The sequence below is a fragment of the Lissotriton vulgaris genome, chromosome 9 (genome assembly GCF_964263255.1).
Source record: "Lissotriton vulgaris chromosome 9, aLisVul1.2, whole genome shotgun sequence".
Classification (NCBI taxonomy): domain Eukaryota; kingdom Metazoa; phylum Chordata; class Amphibia; order Caudata; family Salamandridae; genus Lissotriton; species Lissotriton vulgaris.
The window spans coordinates 718013293-718025977 of NC_141697.1; the positions used below are offsets into that span (position 1 = coordinate 718013293).

General features: G+C 42.1%; 1 protein-coding gene across 1 annotated transcript in view; it reads right to left on the reverse strand.

Moving 5' to 3' along the window:
- Nucleotides 1–352: 352 nt before the first annotated feature.
- PPP1R37 (protein phosphatase 1 regulatory subunit 37) overlaps nt 353–12685 on the reverse strand; it is a 682383-nt gene continuing 670050 nt past the window's right edge. The window contains exon 13 of the mRNA XM_086938453.1: nt 353–2513. The gene's annotated coding sequence lies outside the window, so the exon portion shown is untranslated. The remainder of the gene's footprint in view (nt 2514–12685) is intronic.

Here is a 12685-nt window from a genome sequence, read left to right on the forward strand (position 1 = left end):
CCATCTGCTCCCTGTTTTACCCCCTCACTCATTAATGCATCAACACGGATGCTCTCAGAAGGCAGCAGCAACTATTTTTCAGACCAGCACAAACGGTCCTTTGATGACCAACCCCATTTTCATCAACAGTGGGTGTCAGCTTTTGAAAAGTATAATGGTCTCTTTTTGTTGGATTCCAGGATTAGGCAACAAAGATCATGAGACATCAGGCACTGCAGACAGACTCCTCTACATGCTGCGCTACCCCTATAGCCACTAGGATCCAACTCCTCTAGTCTGAAGGGATTTTCCTTTGTAGTGTCCTCATGCTTAACAAAGGGGGAAAAGGAGAATCTAAAGGCTTAATACAGTCTAATTTAAATTTGATTTATTCCCAAGAAAACATCAAATAAAGCCACTCCTAAAAAACGGGAGCATTTTATCAAACTGCAACAAGAATTTACAAGTCCAATGTAAAACAGATGAAATGATATGTGCCTGCCATATCATACTGTCTTCTTTAAACTCACATAACAGAAGGTTAGATGTATTAGAGGCGCTGCTACTGATACAATGCTTCGTCATTATGGCGCCTCTCCTTGGAATTCTGTAATGCCCACCCTGAAGCAGATTGTCTCATACACCGCCAAAGCGGTCCGCAAAGGATTAATTCTAGCGGATTTGAATGAGGGGACTCAGCACTACATATGGTACAGGATGGGTCATACCATCAAATAAGTTACTCAAAGCAGAGCCTCAGCCAACAGACAATTCTTGGCAAATGACTATGAGCCAAATGGTCCTGTGATTTGTCAAGGGCAGGGTTGAAAAGTAAAGCAGAGACCAACCGATATGTCTCTCATTTTACTATGGTAGGACGTCCATAAAAGCACTAGTTGACAGGAGACATCTGCGTCTCTCTTTGAGCATTCATGGCAGCCTGCCTATTAGGGCACCTGCAATCTCTCAGCCTCTGGAGGAACAAGTAAAACAGAGGGACTAGTTATTCACGGATCAAAACTAAATCCCGACACTCAGGACTGCATCAAAGAGGCATAAACTGACATAACCTGCTCTCCTCATCTTAACTGCATTGTTTTTATACTTTTCCGTTCAATTGCCTAGAGAGAAGAGATAAAGCCACTCTTACAACGTCTATCTCGACCCCCTGTGCGTTTTCTCATGAATGTAATTTGCACTGAAAAAAAAGCCTCAGTATTTATCTCCAGGAAACTCTACTTCAGTAACCTCTGCCATGCCTTCATGGATACTTCGTTTCATCAAATTGTTCCTCTGGAATAAAAATATATTTTTTAAATATGAGACCACTGTATGCCTCTGTGCCCACCATGGCAGATTGTAACAATTGGACTTTCTATGTTAGTTTCTGCTCTGTAAATAGAGTATTCTTCCCGTATTTACATCATCCACTCACTGCCATGGAATAACAAGCTCAATTCCTGCGGCAACTCATTGTACAACGCTGAAATTACAGGCAATACAAAAGCTGCACCACAGATTACATTTTTGCCATCCAGCAATGAAGACGAGATCTGAAGAATGTTTCACCTGGTTGTCATTGGAAGAACGCTCAAAAGTTCATCTGGGGTAGTGCTCTGCTAGTTCATGAAGGATGGTGTAAGACACCTGAACAAGTACATGAAGACATTTGGAAGCAAACATATTTCTGCTTTGTTGGTGGGGAATGACTGAAGTAGAGAAAAAGTTCTAAGTGCTTGTAGGTCTTTCCATGTTACTGAACGTTCCAACTACATGCAGATGACAATACTTTCAAGAAGTGGGATACATATGAAGCAGTGGTGTCCTATCTCCCAGAACAGTGTAGTTGGAAGTGGGGCCCCAAAAGGGAAATTGCAGCAAGTGAATCGACACCACTTCTCTTCTGATTACCAAGCTTCATCTTAGGCATCCACCGTATTATTTCCAACGTTTTCTTAATCAGCCTTCACCTAGTAGTTGTAGCACTGTCACAGTTAATGTCAGTTCAAGAGGAAGAGCATCTGGCTATCCACCAAATTGAGGAGACACCAAAAGGGTCATTATCCTGAGAACTGATCTTTGCCGCAGGGATGGCAATCCTCACAATCACAAACATTTTGCTAGAGGAATACAAATAAAATTTAATTAGGATCCACAGTTTTGCTACTGTCCAAGACTATAAGCAAGGTCTCTGAACAGATCCACAAGAGGTCAGAGAATAATGTTTTATGAGAGGACGAGAAGGGTTTTAAAGTCCATCTAACTTGTCCTAGTTTTTGGTTCATCTCACCTTTCCTCTACACCTTTGAAACACCAGATTTAATCCCCCAAAATAAAGGAAAGTCAGTGACTGGGTGAGTATTTTCAAATTGGGAAGATAAAACTATCAGTTTGGGAAGGTTAAACCCAGGGCTCCAACGCAGGACCTCTTTTTAGGCCTGTTTCTCCCATGTTGTACAGGATAGTAAGGGAGCAAATGGTTTGCAGGCATCTTCCAAGACAGTCTTATAGCAATGCAGGACGACACAAGAAGACTGTAAAGAAAAGAGAATACAACAAAATTAATTTCAAACTTTTTAGGAAAGACAGGCAGCTTAGTTTTGGTACGTAACAAGGAGGAAAAAAAAGTGTCTAACCACCAGAAAATAGAGGCCCCTCTTGCCAGCACAGCCTTCTGGGGAGTATAATGTTCAATACAGGTTTAATTAAATAAGACATAGGTGAGACTACTGATGGATGCAGAAGCACTAAGCATTTATTGACTTGTCTAGTGAGGAAAACCTTAAAGTGATCATTAACGTCCTGTGCATAGTTTAGCCTGTGCTGGTTCCATGTACAATACAAGTGGGATTGAAGGTCAATAATGAGAGGTTTTTTTTTTTATACCAATTGCTTATTAGATTTCGACGAAAACTGTGATTTAATACATCCATACTTGCCGACCACAATATATATATATATATATATAGTCCCTAAAAACCTCTGCCCACTGTTACAAGTTAGGAGCTTCACAATTAAACAAATCCCGTATCCATAATAAACCCCATACCACCTCTTCCGCAATAAGAAAACTTTCTATTCACCAAATCACTGCCCACCCCTCCATTTATCACCTTCCCGCCCTCTATTTTTCACTGATGTAAGAAACTACTCGAAGTTTTGTACATTTATCATTAAGCCTATATGTTATCTTTTCGTAACATGCAACTTCGGACATATCTTCAAACCATTGCTTGTTGAACAGTACTTTTGCAGTCTTCCAGAGAAGGACAAAAAACCAAGCTTTCTCGAGTAGGAAAATGTATACTTACCAGAAGCATAATACTTTTTCCAATTTAAAGCTGCTTTAATTATTTAATTGCATTTCTTCGACTCTCTACCCAAAGTACGAGTAACTTACCTTCGGTAACGATGTATCTGGTAGAGACGTCTAGCCTCAGATTCCTTAACTTAGATTATCCGCAGGCGTCAGACTGGATCTGGAATTTTTTTTGCAGAAGCACCTCTGCGCGCCAGGGTACGGCGCCACACGACCCCGCCCTGACATCGTCCACGCACGTGCCGTCAGCGCAAGGTCATATAAGTCCCTCCCGGCGCGCTGACATCAGTTTTCTTTGGAGAAACTTTTCTGCAGCACAACGCGGAGCCACCAACAAAAACTGTGAAAGTATGGGAACAGTGTGCGAAGGATGAAAAATCTGTGACAAAGGAGGATGGTGCAAGACACCATCGTAAAAGACAGAATCAGACACTGTCTACATAGAAGTGAAAAAGCTGTGAGAAAGAACCCCGCAAAGCGAAGACCCTTCCCCTAGTGCAACAAGGGAAGAATATCTAAACAGACAGAAATAGACTTATTACCATGTAGAACTGTGCCGTCCAGAAAGAACGGAGCACAGAAAGAACAACAGTCCACTGCAGGAAGGTATGAAAAGACTGGCACTTCTATAGTAATGGAGGTCTGAAACAGAGCTCAACAGATCCCCAAAGAAGACGACTATAGAGGAGACAAGAGCCCTGAGTCAATAGAGAAGGTGGGAGGGAAGGCAGCAGGAGAAGAAAGAAGAAAAAGATGAATCTCCTGATGAAGGGGATTCAAAAGGCACAATTTTACAGGAAAGAAGCCCCTTGGAGGGAGTTAGCCGCATATGGCAATTCTCAAAGGGGTGCAACAATGTGAGCACCCACAAGAGAAAAACCAATGGCAACTGTAAGAGGCAAGTGGAGAAACCCACTTGGCAAGGTCCTCGCAGAAGGGGGAGGATTAGTGGGCATTAAGGAATCTGCGGATAGACAACGTCTCTACCAGATACATCGTTACCGAAGGTAATTAACTCATACATCTGTTAGAGACATCTAGCCGCAGATTCCTTAACTTAGAATAGATACCACAGCCATACCCAAGGGGGGAGGTGGGTCTGAGACAGAACAGAAAGTGCCCAAGCACTAAGCTGGCAACAGAGTGACAGACAATGGGGAAAGGTGTGGCGAGACAGCCAGACAGCAACCTAATTAGCTCGGAAGAGAAAAAGATAACGGGAGGTAGGCGTCCCAAAAAATGCCAGAATGGTGCTACACCATACCTGTATAAGTATGAGATGTAGAAACTGCACCAGCTGTATACCAGAACAAAAGAGAGAGTCCAAAACGAAGGAGGAAGAAGGACCACTCTCAGATAAATGACGCACAATGTGGACACCAACCAAAGGTTGAGGAAAACATGAAGAGGTGAAACCAGAGCCTACCAGGCTAGCCCATGGAAGGAAGGCCGCAGAAGCTACAGCCAGGAACCAAAGGGCAAGAGGTAGAAACTGAGCAATGTCTTAGAAGTACAGGCGGGAACAAATAACACACCAAGTGCACACCCAGTCACCAAAGGGGGGAGAGAGGCGAACAGTAACGATCTGAAGCACGCTGATGAGGGACACCACTGAAACATGCACAGAGCAGACAGTCACAGAGACAACAAGGTGGCGTAGCTAAAATAAGCAGAGGACTTCCCAACCAGGCAGCTTGAAGACTAAGGTGAGAACAAACTCATGAAATACAGACATGCAGGGTGCAGACCCGGGGACGACTGACATCAGAGGAGCTGACCCCGCAGGCACAGCAGATATGATATAGGGTGAAACCTAATGAAAGGGGCACATCCGAAGGAAGTGGCAGCAGAGGCACCAGAGTACCAACAGACATATAAACGTAGGAAAGAATCTCAGAATTCTAGACCACATCCTCCGACTGGGAGGAAAAATTAACCCTCGTCCAGAAAGAGAGATACCATTCAGTATCTGAACACCAATCCCGAGTGCAGCACTGAAAAAGCTCCCGGATACAGGGAGTGTGTGTGTGTGTGTGTGTGTGTGTGTGTGTGTGTGTACGTCAGTACCGAAACGCGTAATGGCCGACTGAATTACAGCTCAATAAACCAGCAAATTTTTAAAAAACGTACCTGGGTCTGTGCTCCACGTTTCTTTTCGAGAGGAGAGCGCGCCTGCATCTTGCGAGTGGAGTGGCGAGGATAGATATATATATATTTCACTGAAAAAACCATAGGTTTCAGATAAGTTATAGTTAGGAATTTGCATTAAAAAAACCTTAGAAATTCACTGAAAAAACCATAGGTTTTAGGGATGTTATAGTTAGCTGAACATTTCACTCTTATAAAACCATTGAAATCTACCCTTTATAGTTAGTTGTACTAACTATAACTTGCACGCCCGCAATCCACTGCTGATGAGGTCACATATTACATCGTTCATGACATGGTCAGTGACGTCACTGATGACATCACTCATGACATTATCCAGTGAGAGTGGTTTGGTTTATTATTTAAATATATATATGTAACCTACTGGCGGTAGCCAGTAGGTATATATAGTTAGGACCTAGTTTCCATAGGAAATCACCAACATTCTATTGGGAATAACTTTGGCGCTAGTTGATGAATCTTAGCAAATTTCTCAAAGAAGATGTCTCGCTCCGCTCCTCTCCTTCCCTGAAAGTTTGGGGGGGGGGGGGGGGGGATTAGTCAAGTGGGGGCTGAGAAAAAAGGGGGGTCCCAAAACGTATTTTCCCCATGTTAATTTCAATAGGACCTTTAGACACGGCTACAGCTTGAACCGCTGAAGGGAATTACACCAAACTTGTCACAATGGTAGTGTCTGGTACGCAGATCACACTTTTGGTTAAATAGTGTAAATCCCTCCAGTAGTTCCTGAGAAAATTAAAAGAGAATCAAATTATACATCTGTAAGCGCGCACCGTGCGCACCCCACGATTTTTCGGGAAATTTTTTTTGGAGGGGGGGGGGGGGGGGGGATTGGGGGGCTTCTGTCTTTTATTGTAATGTTTTTATTTTAATTTCGAGGGTGCCCACCCCTCGTTTTACACACCCGAGATCACCACCGCGGCCCGAGCCGCCTCAAGATGGCCGCCGCCTGGTTGTAGGCGGGGCCGGGAGGACGTTGTTTCCGCTTCCCCATGCCTGGGGGAAGCCTTCGATGTGCCCGGCCGGTCTCCCGTGCCGAGGGGGAGACCGGGTGATGCTGCCGGCTGGGGGAGCCCCGGGAAAAGAAGAGACGCCGCCTGTACCGCTGTGGGGCCCCCGTGGTGTTGGGAGAGCCCCGCAGGTGCCGGCGGAGAGGAGAAGGCGAGCCACATGAGAAGAGCCCCGCCGCACCTGTACCGGTGAGCAGTGTTCCCTGCAGGCTGCGCACACAGGACAGCCCGCTAGAACGTTTGCGCTGCCGCATTTAAACGCGGACGGCGCTATAACAATAATTTTCTGTTTGGGGAAATGGTGTTAACACGGTGCAAGAGGAGAGCACAAAAAAGCGATGTCACAGCATGAAAGTGTATTTTTAGAAGTAGATCGGCAGCCTCTGCAGGCGTTCAGCAGCAAGCTGCCTCTGTACTCGCTGCATTTGTTTTCTTAATGGAGCACGGCTGCGGGCTGTTTATGGGCTTTTGTGGAAATAATCATGTGATTCACAGGGCATGACTGCTGCGATTAACTGGAATACTTCACAAATGCCCCACAATCAGCCAACATCCGCGCTCCATTAAGAAAAGAAACGCTGCAAGTGCAAAAGCAGGGCGCAGCGGTGGGCTGATTGTGGGCCTTTGTGAAAGTATAAATGTTAATCGCAGCAGTCATGCACTGCGATTAACATACATACTTTCACAAATGCTCACAGTTGAGAAAAGAAATGCATCAAGTGCAAAAGCACAGCGTGTGTTTTACACGTTGTGCTTTTGGACTTAATGCAGGTGGCATTTGGCTTCAGGCGCGCATCGTCCAGTGGGCTCAAAGGGCTTCAAAGTTATCAATGATTATTAAATTGATGTCTCATCACCGCCTGGCCACCGGGTAGTTTATTTCCAGTAGCTGGAAAGCCGAGCCCTGCACTTGTAGTGACAGATAAAGCTGAGGATCCCTGCAGCCAATAAAATGACATTTTAAGCCTACAATATTCATTAGCCTGAGCTGCTGTGCACCACAAGGCTGAATATTCGTGATTGGATAATGGCTAGTGACATGATACACATTACAGGGCAGTCAGCCTACTGTGGGATCTGTGGCCCTCGTGAGAAATGACAATTGTAACTGTGAGAGAAGCGCGGGAGCATGGAGGGAACCGGACAGACATTCCGATCAAAGTAGGATGATTTCTGAGATAGAATGCATATGCGGGTGTAAACTGGGTCACTTTCAACTTTGTGAAAGTGACCTAGTGGCTCTTTGCTGACTGCGTGGAGGGAGGTCTGCATAAATTTAGGGTGATGCTGAACCCTCCACCATAAAGCAGGTGGAAAGCTGCGACCGGCAAGCATGAGCTCCAGGTTTACTATTTGCCCATTCCTGTCCACTTTTGTCTCTGTGGCTCATTGAATGGATGCCAAACTACCTCTGCGACCTGCCTCATTGCCATGAATCTATCCATCAGCCTCGGATGCACACGGACAGTGTGCGACAGGCTGCTAGCGCTGAAAAGTGATCGAAGAGAAACAATCATTTTCTCCTGTTTCACCTCACTGCGCGGGTGATTTCCTGAACATCTAGCCACCGGATCACAAACATGCAGTCACAGTGGAGTTGAGGGTACAGGTCAGACAAAGATAACATCAAAAAAATAGTAGGAGAAAGAGGTGACGGAGTTGGAAAGAAATTAGAGGACAGAAATGAGACAAGACATTACGTAAGGAGATATAAACTTGTACAGGACGGCATGCCAAGGGAGGAGATGAGGGGGAGAAAGCATTAGAGATAGGGAGAGGAAGTAGAGAAGGGCAAATGGAAGAGGGTGGAAAGAATGTAGGGAAAGAGATAGAAGTATACAAAGAGAGGTGAGAGAGAGAAGAAGAGGGAGGCTAAAGAAACGGATAAAAAAGGAACAAAGGCCGAAATCTAAGACCCTACCGCTCTAAACCAGTGGGTAGGACTCAGACTGTGCTACAAGGGAGGACAGAAAGAGCTTAAAAGAGGATGAGGAGGGCAATACACTGATAAGTAGGAGGAAAGAGGCTGTAAAGACAGTGATGGGGAAGGAGAGATTTGAAGATGAGGATAGAGAAAGAGAGAGGAAAAGATGACGGATGAAAAGAGGTAGGATTCCACCAGAGAGAGAGATAGAGATAATACACTCTGGAGACTGGTAGAATGATGTGAGTTACCAGCTTGAACTGTACAACAACTGACAACTGCTTATCTACCCCAGGAAGCCGGGTGGGAGGGTTAAGGCGGTGGGGACAGCACCACTCACAATGTGTCTGCTGCTGATTTACATCAGTTTCTTACCATTTCCCATGTTAAAAATTTCACTTCAGCTTCAGCCATGTTGTAACTGGACAGTCATCATCACAGAGCCTTACTCTAAGTCACAGTTCTCCAGGCTCCATCATCTATGTTTTCTCTCAATGACCCCCTCCCCAACCCTTTGCTATCACCTTAATCTTAATTACATGTCAAATTTAACACGAGAAGCTATTGGTGATTATTGAAAGTTATAGAAACATGACAATGCAACTCAGCACATCACAGCTGGTTATTTTTCAAAGGCTGACATGTGCTACTATAAAATCTGAGGTTGTTACACTAATATGGGCCGTGGGTCAGCCAAGATTCAGATGGGAAATTATAACCCTACCACTCTGCAAGGTCAGATTGGCAAGACCCGACACAAGCTATTCTGTTTATCCGCTCAAGACTTTTATGTGGTCTACTGGCACCTTCCACAGCCACTGATACGACACGCAGTTATTGAAACAGAGGCAATAGCCTAGTTTAAAAAAACGCCCATATTCCAGAGCCGCTGTGGATATGGTGATGAAGACTAATAATGACTGGAATGAGCTGCGTAGCCTGGTTTGCCATCAACATATATATATATATTTCAAAGGTTTTTTAAATGCTAATTCCTAACTATATAAGGCCTAAAACCTATGGTTTTTTCAGTGAATATATATATATATATATATTTATTCACTGAAAAAACCATAGGTTTTAGGCCTTATATAGTTAGGAATTAGCATTTAAAAAACCTTTGAAATTCACTGAAAAAAGGTTTTAGGCCTTATATAGTTAGGAATTAGCATATAAAAAACCATTGAAATTCCTCCTATATAGTTAGTTGGACGAACTATATATGGCGCAACCGCAATCCACTGATGATGTCACATATTAGATCATTCATGACATGGTCAGTGACATCACTGATGACATCTCAAATGACATCACTGATGACATCATTCATGTGATAATACGATGCACCTCCTCACACTCTAATATTACCTTTGATACACCCAGTGTTAAATACAGACTACCATTCTTGAAACTATTGACACACCAATACCAGTTACTACATAGGCACTCACTGATTCCTAGGTCTACTCACACATCCACTCATTCACCCATAGAATCACTTATACATAGTCACTCATCAATGCAACACTATCATATGCACTCATACACCTATGCAGACAGTCACACACTGCCACTCATCCATGGAGTTACTCACACACCTAGTCAGTCATGAAAGAATCAATCACACTTTCATTTCCTCATCTATATAGTTATACACACAACACCTTACTTATTCAAACATATACTAACACATAATTACTCTCTTATACAATTACTGATACAAGTACACATTGATCTGCACAGAGTCGCACACCTCCCAGCCAGCCACACACACACTCAGTCTCCCATACAAATACTTGGGCAACCAATCAATAACCCATATAGCCACTCATATAGCTACTGATCAACACATGCAGCAGCTTACACAACAACAGATATACTGAAGCACACATTCACAGTTTATGTAAAACATATTTAAACTTTACAAAAAAACAGTCACTGGATGATGTCATCAGTGATGTCAAATGAGATGTCATCAGTGATGTCATCAGTGATGTCATCTGAGATGTCACTGACCATGTCATGAATGATGTAATATGTGACATCAGCAGTGGATTGCGGGCGCGCCATAGTTAGTCCAACTAACTATATAGGAGGAATTTTAATGGTTTTTTATATGTTAATTCCTAACTATATAAGGCTTGAAACCTATGGTTTTTTTCAGTGAATTTTCAAGGTTTTTTAAATGCTAATTCCTAACTATATAAGGCCTAAAACCTATGGTTTTTTCAGTGAATATATATATATATATATATATAAATCTGCCTTAAAGACTGAGTGGATGTATAAGTGTGTGAATGGAGGATTTAGTAGCAATGTGATTGACTGTCTAAGTGACGAAATTAAAGTGTCTCACTAAATATATGGGATAATAATTAAACTATGTGAATACCTGTGTCACTCAATCTCTTGTTGCATAAACTACTACGTAAGTTGGTTACTAGCTATGTGAAAGTCTATATTAGTTATTAATTAGTTAAGTGAGTATTTGTAAGGGATAGTGAATGAATGTGTGTGTGGTTGGGTGGGAGGTGTGTGACTGTTCTAAGATGTGTAAATAGTTGATTTAGTAGGTATATGAGGTTAACACTATGTGGAAATAGTTGTTTGGGTGAGTGAATCTCTTTATTGGTGTGGTGATGAGTACATATATTTCTCAATGATACATGTCCAACAAACTAGAAATATAAAAGGCAGTTTATGTGACAGTTCTTGTTTATAAATAAGTATACATAATACTCTGTGATTGTATGATGTATGGATAACGGTATACTTGCAATACTGATTTTATAACACGAAGTATGAGTTGCTATCTATATGAATAAATTAAGTGGCGTTTGTGTGAGTAGCTTAGTAAATATAAGTATGATCAGTTTTTTGCATAAGTGAGTAGGATGTCAGCATAAAGGAATATGATATGTGCTGTTGTGTAATGTTGATGTAGGTATATAAGTATATTTAATAGTGTTCTATTGATCTTTGTTAGCATGTATGAGTGAATCTATAGGTAAGTGTTTAGATGTGTGTGTAGATGTAGTAATCACTGAGTGCGTTTTTATAAACTTGTACTGGTGTGTTAAAGGTTTCAAATATGGTACTTTATATTTCATAATGAGTGTTAAAAGATTATGCTACTGTATGATCAGGTGTATCAGCTTGTCACATGAGTGATGTCATCAGTTATTGTCATTTGAGATGTTATCAGTGATATCATCAGTGATGTCACTGACCATGTCATGAATGATGTAATGTGACATCAGCAGTGGATTGCGGGCGCGCGAGTTATAGTTAGTACAAATAACTATAACAGGGGAATTTCAGTGGTTTTATACGAGTGAAATGTCCAACTAACTAAAATACCCCTAAAACCTATGTTTTTTTAGTGAATTTCTAAGGTTTTTTAAATGCTAATTCCTAACTATAACATGTCTGAAACCCATGGTTTTTTTCAGTGAATTTCAAAGGTTTTTTAACTGCTAATTTGTATATATATCTTTTTATATCTTTAACTACTTTTTTTAATCTTTATTTTTAGATTTTATTTTTTAAATTACATTACACATTTTTTTAAATTTATTTATTTACATAAAAATATGTTTCTCCATTATTTTATACTGTTTATAATATACTTAAATTATTTTTTTCTCTTTTTTTTTGCAGCTGCACACCCTTACAAACACCCTGCTCATTTACTGCGCGAAACGTGCCCGCCATTTTAGGTTCGCTGTCTAGGATCTGCGAAGGGTGTGCAACGGGTACAACTTTTCCCACACGGTTGCTTTGCGACTTGTGCGTGTCGCCTTACGCATACGCGAGATGTACGTATAACGTGACGTGACGGAAGCGCGGTAGCTCGTGACATCATATACATATCGGACGCGGTGTGTGCGCGACTTTCGTGATTTTTTCAATGTTGAAAAACGTATTTGTATACATTTAATATAAATATTAAGACAAGAGATTATCTGAGATTATTATTTTAAGAATTTTCTTTAACTTTTTAAAAAAGTACATCACTGTTATCCTATGGGAGGAAATTCACTTAGCAGATAAATAGTGTTATCGTTACCTTTTCTTACTCAGTGGTGGATCCTGGATCCAGCACTGCTGCATCTCCTCTAAACCGTTGAAAGAATGCAAATTACCAAAGACGCACGGAAGCCCAAGTCTTTATTTATTTTTTAATATCGCAAGAATGCGCGGATCATACGCGCACCCCGCGATTTCCCCCCATAAAAATAGGGGCCCTAGGAGACCTTGTGGGACCCCCTAAGGAGACCTAGA